The 8033-nt window shown below is 49.3% G+C and overlaps 1 long non-coding RNA gene across 2 annotated transcripts in view; it reads right to left on the bottom strand.

Moving 5' to 3' along the window:
• Positions 1–7047: 7047 nt before the first annotated feature.
• Positions 7048–8033, bottom strand: part of LOC140376544 (uncharacterized) — an 18578-nt gene continuing 17592 nt past the window's right edge. Inside the window, exon 3 of one of the 2 annotated variants that reach the window (XR_011929834.1) lies at positions 7048–7137. This is a non-coding gene — a long non-coding RNA (uncharacterized lncRNA). The remainder of the gene's footprint in view (positions 7138–8033) is intronic. The other variant, XR_011929835.1, reaches the window with a different exon arrangement.

Genomic DNA, 8033 nt, shown 5'->3' with positions numbered 1-8033 from the left:
GAAGAAGAAGAAGATAAGATAGAAGAATAGAAGAAGATCAGAACGATTGTACAGAAGTGGCAGTGCAGAACCCTGGAGAAGGAGCTAAAGGTCAAGGGTCGTTTCCATGTCAGAGTTTTGTCACCTTTTCTAAGTCACGGCACTTTTCTGGTTGGAAAAAATAAGGAACACCAAAAGCTGAAACATCACCAAATCACATATTTATTTCAAACATTTGGAACTAAAATGATGATACGAGAACTGCTTTGTTCGAGGAGAGCGGGAGAATAAAGACACAAGGTAAAGGACTTGTTGTTGTTGTTGTTGTTGTTGTTTTATGGCGGTTGACATCCGAGTGTTACATTACCGCCAGACTTTATTCCTTAATAGACTTTGTCGTAATCCTAAAAGTTCTTCTTCCAGTGCCTTGACTTCCAGTGCTTTGTCCTCAGACTCTGTCGTAGTCCGTTGTTGTTGTTGTTGTTGCTGCTCTTGTTGTTGTTGTTGTTGTTGTTTTATGGCGGTTGGCATCCAAGTGTTGCATTACCGCCAGACTTTATTCCTCAGACTTTGTCGTTGTCGTAGTCCTGGATAAACTGCAGGTTTATAATGGCGGCATGAGCATGGAAAAGGCGGGGCTTGTCCTGTTCCGCCCAATCAGAATGAAGAGTGACACTGACCTTGGAACAGCCCACACAGACAGCCATGTTTGTTCAGGGCAGTGTGGGCAGACCTCAGCTGAAGCCAGACTCTACGTGAGCGTTCAGAGCGTTCTGAGCGTTCTGAGCGTTCACATGTTCAGAGCGTCCTTCAGAGCGTCCTTCAGAGCGTCCTTCAGAGCCTCCTTTAGAGCGTCCTTCAGATTGAGTGATTTAAACGTCTCAACATTTAAGGCCCAGATTGTGTGTTTTTGACAGTTTAGAAAAGCTGATTAAAGACGACACAAAACACAGACATTTTCTGGATTTGTTTCTTTATTTCCTTATAATTTCACTCTTTTGTGGAGCATCTCCTCAGGTTCTTGCTTCATTACTTGGCTCTGCAGACCTCGTTCAGGAGTTCATTTGTTGCTTCGGTTAAAAGGTGGTGTTTGGCTTTAAGGGCGGGGTCTTTGCCCTCTTCAGCTGACGGCCATCGCTCCACCCAAGTGTCCTGGCCCATGACGTATGTGAATCTGAAGAAGTCAAGAAAACACTCTTTATCATTCACTTGACAAACCTTTTGATAACATTGTACTTCTATGAGTGGCTTCCACATATACTTTTATCATTTGACAGCGTAAAATACTTAGGGTATATTTGATCATAATAAGAGTTGTGCAACATAATAGTTATGAAATATCACCCATATCTTGGACCCGCCCACAAACCCGCAAATGCTTAGTTTGAGATTCGCCCCCGCCCCCTCACCAAGAGCTGTCTGTAATAATAACAACATGTAAATATAGCCGCAAGCGGCGAAGATCGGCCCTCGCCACACCGCCGCCGCCACACCGCCGCCGCGCCGCCGCCACGCCGCCGCCGCGCCGCCACCACGCCGCCGCCACGCCGCCGCCGCCACGCCGCTGCCACGCCACCACGCCGCTACCACGCCACCACGCCGCCACGCCGCCACCACGCTGCCACGCCGCCGCCGCGCCGCCACCACGCCGCTGCCACGCCGCCGCCACGCCGCTGCCACGCCGCCGCCGCCACGCCACCACGCCGCTACCACGCCACCACGCCGCCACGCCGCCACCACGCCACCACGCCGCTACCACGCCACCACGCCGCCACGCCGCCGCCGCCACGCCGCTGCCACGCCGCCGCCGCCACGCCACCACGCCGCCGCCACGCCACCACGCCGCCACGCCACCACGCCGCCACGCCGCTGCCACGCCGCCGCAAGAGGAGGGAGCTGAATCCATGACGCTGTTGCTTCTTCTTCCCTTTGCTTCACATGTGAAGGGAAAAGTTTGCAGCTCCGCCGTACAAAGTCCGTGGCTCTTAGAATGAAAATGTTGATAAATTTTGATGTCCCACACCTGAAGAGGAGTCTCACGAAATTTTAGGTTAATCGGGCTAACACCCTTGGAGGAGTTTGTAAAAGTATAAAGTGTAAACATGTTCACATTTCAGAGATCTGGCGATTTCCCCATTGGAATAACATGGGAGGTTTCTGTCATCGCTACAGCAAAGACGTAACAAATATGACATGGGTCTCATTTACTTTTTTGATCGGGATGCCAAAATTGAATTTTGTGCCAAATTTCGTAAAATTTTGCAAAACTAAACATTTTACCCTCCATAGAAAATTGTATTTCAAGCTGTGGTGCCAAATTAATTTATTTCACTTCAAGTAGGTTTAGGGCAAAGAGTTTAACAACTGATTCTAATTTGACGCAATTCAGACTTTATCTGCGCAAACGGCAACAAATTTAAAATTTGGGACATTTCTGAAATTCTAGCTACAGTTTGAGGCTTCACCGCACAGAGACCGTGACAGAGATCAAAGTAATTTGAATAATTTTTGATGTCCCACTCCTCAGCACCATTTTCACAAAATTTCAGCTTTTTAGGGCCAACGCCCTGAGGGGGAGGAGTTTGTAAAAGTACGACATTTTGGAAAAACTCCCGAGACTTAGCAAGCAAAGCTTAGTTTTGCGGTCGTCATCCCAATGTAAAGTGCTGGTTTAGTGCGCACTTTTTCACGGGCTTCGCCCGTTTACAACGGTAATGTTACATTTTCCTACTACTAATTAGTATGCACGGGGCGAGAGGAGGAGTGCGTTAGTGAGTGTTTGGAAGTGGGCGAGGGCTTCGCGCTCGATTTCGTGCGCACTACGTGTGCACTTTTGCAGCCGTACGGGACTAATCGGCCTCTCGCAGCTTGTGGCGCTCGGGCCTAATTATCTGTAATATAAAATTAAATAAATAGATAAAATATGACCCACAAATATTTCCCCCTCACAGATACTGACGTTCTCCTCACAGATACAGACGTTCTCCTCACAGATACTGACGTTCTCCTCACAGATACAGACGTTCTCCTCACAGACGTTCTCCTCACAGACGTTCTCCTCACAGACGTTCTCCTCACAGACGTTCTCCTCACAGACGTTCTCCTCACAGATACTGACGTTCTCCTCACAGATACAAACGTTCTCCTCACAGACGTTCTCCTCACAGACGTTCTCCTCACAGACGTTCTCCTCACAGACGTTCTCCTCACAGACGTTCTCCTCACAGATACTGACGTTCTCCTCACAGATACAAACGTTCTCCTCACAGACGTTCTCCTCACAGATACAGACGTTCTCCTCACAGACGTTCTCCTCACAGACGTTCTCCTCACAGACGTTCTCCTCACAGACGTTCTCCTCACAGACGTTCTCCTCACAGATACTGACGTTCTCCTCACAGATACAAACGTTCTCCTCACAGACGTTCTCCTCACAGATACAGACGTTCTCCTCACAGATACAGACGTTCTCCTCACAGATACTGACGTTCTCCTCACAGATACAGACGTTCTCCTCACAGACGTTCTCCTCACAGACGTTCTCCTCACAGATACGGACGTTCTCCTCACAGACGTTCTCCTCACAGATACAGACGTTCTCCTCACAGATACAGACGTTCTCCTCACAGACGTTCTCCTCACAGACGTTCTCCTCACAGACGTTCTCCTCACAGATACGGACGTTCTCCTCACAGACGTTCTCCTCACAGATACAGACGTTCTCCTCACAGATACAGACGTTCTCCTCACAGACGTTCTCCTCACAGACGTTCTCCTCACAGATACAGACGTTCTCCTCACAGATACAGACGTTCTCCTCACAGACGTTCTCCTCACAGACGTTCTCCTCACAGACGTTCTCCTCACAGATACTGACGTTCTCCTCACAGATACAAACGTTCTCCTCACAGACGTTCTCCTCACAGATACAGACGTTCTCCTCACAGATACAGACGTTCTCCTCACAGACGTTCTCCTCACAGACGTTCTCCTCACAGACGTTCTCCTCACAGACGTTCTCCTCACAGATACTGACGTTCTCCTCACAGATACAAACGTTCTCCTCACAGATACAGACGTTCTCCTCACAGACGTTCTCCTCACAGACGTTCTCCTCACAGTTCATGACGTTCTCCTCACAGATACAGACGTTCTCCTCACAGACGTTCTCCTCACAGACGTTCTCCTCACAGTTCATGACGTTCTCCTCACAGATACAGACGTTCTCCTCACAGACGTTCTCACAGATACAGACGTTCTCCTCACAGATACTGACGTTCTCCTCACAGACGTTCTCCTCACAGTTCATGACGTTCTCCTCACAGATACATGGAGACATTACTTGTTGGTGGAGTCTCTGGTCCACTTGTCCGTCTGAGGGCCCATGATGAGGTACTCGGAGTCCACCTGGAGCATGCATTGGTTCCTGCAGCTCACGTCGGTGAAGAAAAGCCTCCTTTCGGGTCTCACTTCGCTTTCGTCACCTGAGCAAAGGGTAAAGCCAAGGACAGAGAACATGAAGAACACAAGTCTCTAGAGAAGGTCTGACAGCAGCTTCAGGGCCGTCAAGTACTAACGATACCACAAAAACGTTCCAACTCATTGCCAATAAAAGCTAAAAATGCGTCAAAAAGCGTTGAAACTGAGACGGAGAAACAGGTTCAGATGTTAAAAGAGTAAGAGCGCCTTACTAAGACCCAGACTTATCCACGGGTTTTAGCGTCTGGTTTTCTGCAATACTTTTGCCATTCAACGACATGACTTACAGTTTTAAATTGTCAATTGCCGTGGCAACTAATTTATCATCATTTTGAACCTAACATTTGGCACGTTTCAGTTTAACGAAGGTCAGCTGAGAAGCAGAGTGAGCGCTCCACACACACAGACAATCTCGTCACAGACTCACCCGTCTTAATGACTTGTGTGATCTCCACCTCGAACTGGACGTGGTATTCAACAGAGACGTTCAGCACCTTGACCTTAAACACTGAAGCACAAGGTCAAAGTCAAGTGTGGATGACCATGTGGATGACCGTGTAGATGACCATGTGGATGACCATGTAGATGACCATGTGGATGACCGTGTAGATGACCGTGTGGATGACCATGTGGATGACCATGTGGATGACCATGCGGATGACCGTGTAGATGACCGTGTGGATGACCATGTGGATGACCATGCGGATGACCGTGTAGATGACCGTGTGGATGACCATGTGGATGACCATGTGGATGACCGTGTAGATGACCGTGTGGATGACCATGTGGATGACCATGTGGATGACCGTGTAGATGACCATGTGGATGACCATGTGGATGACCATGTGGATGACCGTGTAGATGACCATGTGGATGACCATGTGGATGACCATGTGGATGACCGTGTAGATGACCATGTGGATGACCATGTGGATGACCATGTGGATGACCGTGTAGATGACCATGTGGATGACCATGTGGATGACCGTGTAGATGACCATGTGGATGACCGTGTAGATGACCGTGTAGATGACCATGTGGATGACCATGTGGATGACCATGTGGATGACCGTGTGGATGACCGTGTGGATGACCGTGTGGATGACCATGTGGATGACCGTGTAGATGACCATGTGGATGACCGTGTGGATGACCGTGTGGATGACCGTGTGGATGACCATGTGGATGACCGTGTAGATGACCATGTGGATGACCATGTGGATGACCCACCGTGGTGCAGTGTTCTGCAGGGAAAGGCCAGTCGATCTTTCATTGGAATTTCTTCAGTTTCACCTTTGATTTTACAACAATTGTCTGGAAAAAAAAAGCCTTTTTTAAAATGAGGTAAAGTTGAGGCATTATTTTTATTCAGAACCAGAAAAAAACGAAATAAGATAAAAATAAACTTATAGTAAATACGTTATATACGAATATATACAATAAGTGTAATATAATTGTTATAATGACTTGAGCAGATCCAGGAAAAACATCAGACATCTCGGTCCAGAAAAGTGCAGGAAGAGCAAATATACTGAAGAACCCTGAAATATATATATATATATATATATATATATATACCACAATTCCATCTGTAAACAACATGTTCTGCGTCATATTATGCCGGATGCTAAAATGCTAAGCTACACTGCAAACCCAGAGACATCGGCAACGTATTTCGATAAAGAAAAAAAAGAAAAGTCTGTTCTCTGACAATGTATTTTCCAGAGAGCTGCAGGGGGCGCTCTACCACCAACGGCCCTTAGTTCTGCTTTAAGTCCGTATTTTACAGTGTTTCAGGTATTTTCTTTATTTAACAGTTTCTAAAATCAAAACAGTCTGTTATTTAAAGTCATTCTTTTTACTAAGATACTAAGATCTTTAAAAGAGACGAAAGCGTTTTAGTGGTTATTTCTCTGTGAAACTTTAAATCCCCGCACAGCGCTACCCGCCAACCGCACAGCGCTACCCGCCAACCGCACAGCGCTACCCGCCAACCGTACAGCGCTACCCGCCAACCGCACAGCGCTACCCGCCCACCGCACAGCGCTACCCGCCTACCGTACAGCGCTACCCGCCAACCGCACAGCGCTACCCGCCCACCGCACAGCGCTACCCGCCTACCGCACAGCGCTACCTGCGCACCGCACAGCGCTACCCGCCAACCGCACAGCGCTACCCGCCCACCGCACAGCGCTACCCGCCCACCGCTACCCGCCCACCGCACAACGCTACCCGCCCACCGCACAGCGCTACCCGCCTACCGCACAGCGCTATCCGCCCACCGCACAGCGCTACCCGCCCACCGCACAGCGCCACCCGCCCACCGCACAGCGTCACCCGCCCACCGCACAACGCTACCCGCCCACCGCACAGCGCTACCCGCCTACCGCACAGCGCTACCCGCGCACCGCACAGCGCTACCCGCCCACCGCACAGCGCTACCCGCCCACCGCACAGCGCTACCCGCCCACCGCACAGCGCTACCCGCCCACCGCACAGCGCTACCCGCCCACCGCACAGCGCTACCCGCCTACCGCACAGCGCTACCCGCCGCACGTTCGTTTGGTTTAAGCGGGTGTTCAGACTGACCTTGCATACACTGGCAGACGTTGTTTCTGCAGATGCTGGAAAGCTTAACCTGGTCCTGAGGGACGGAGTAAAGCTGTGTGCAGCGCTCACCTGGACACAAACATGGAAGACGTGTTCAGAAGGGACACAAACATGGAAGACGTGTTCAGAAGGGACACAAACATGGAAGACGTGTTCAGAAGGGACACAAACATGGAAGACGTGTTCAGAAGGGACACAAACATGGAAGACGTGTTCAGAAGGGACACAAACATGGAAGACGTGTTCAGAAGGGACACAAACATGGAAGACGTGTTCAGAAGGGACACAAACATGGAAGACGTGTTCAGAAGGGACACAAACATGGAAGACGTGTTCAGAAGGGACAAAAACATGGAAGACGTGTTCAGAAGGGACACAAACATGGAAGACGTGTTCAGAAGGGACACAAACATGGAAGACGTGTTCAGAAGGGACACAAACATGGAAGACGTGTTCAGAAGGGACAAAAACATGGAAGACGTGTTGAGAAGGGACAAAAACATGGAAGACGTGTTCAGAAGGGACACAAACATGGAAGACGTGTTCAGAAGGGACACAAACATGGAAGACGTGTTCAGAAGGGACACAAACATGGAAGACGTGTTCAGAAGGGACACAAACATGGAAGACGTGTTCAGAAGGGACAAAAACATGGAAGACGTGTTCAGAAGGGACACAAACATGGAAGACGTGTTCAGAAGGGACACAAACATGGAAGACGTGTTCAGAAGGGACACAAACATGGAAGACGTGTTCAGAAGGGACAAAAACATGGAAGACGTGTTGAGAAGGGACACAAACATGGAAGACGTGTTCAGAAGGGACACAAACATGGAAGACGTGTTCAGAAGGGACACAAACATGGAAGACGTGTTCAGAAGGGACACAAACATGGAAGAAGTGTTCAGAAGGGACACAAACATGGAAGACGTGTTCAGAAGGGACACAAACATGGAAGACGTGTT

The sequence above is a fragment of the Eucyclogobius newberryi genome, unplaced genomic scaffold, assembly GCF_026437365.1.
Source record: "Eucyclogobius newberryi isolate DKJ021-1_F unplaced genomic scaffold, fEucNew1.0.hap1 SCAF_366, whole genome shotgun sequence".
NCBI lineage: Eukaryota > Metazoa > Chordata > Actinopteri > Gobiiformes > Gobiidae > Eucyclogobius > Eucyclogobius newberryi.
This window is presented reverse-complemented; position numbering and strand designations above follow the sequence as displayed.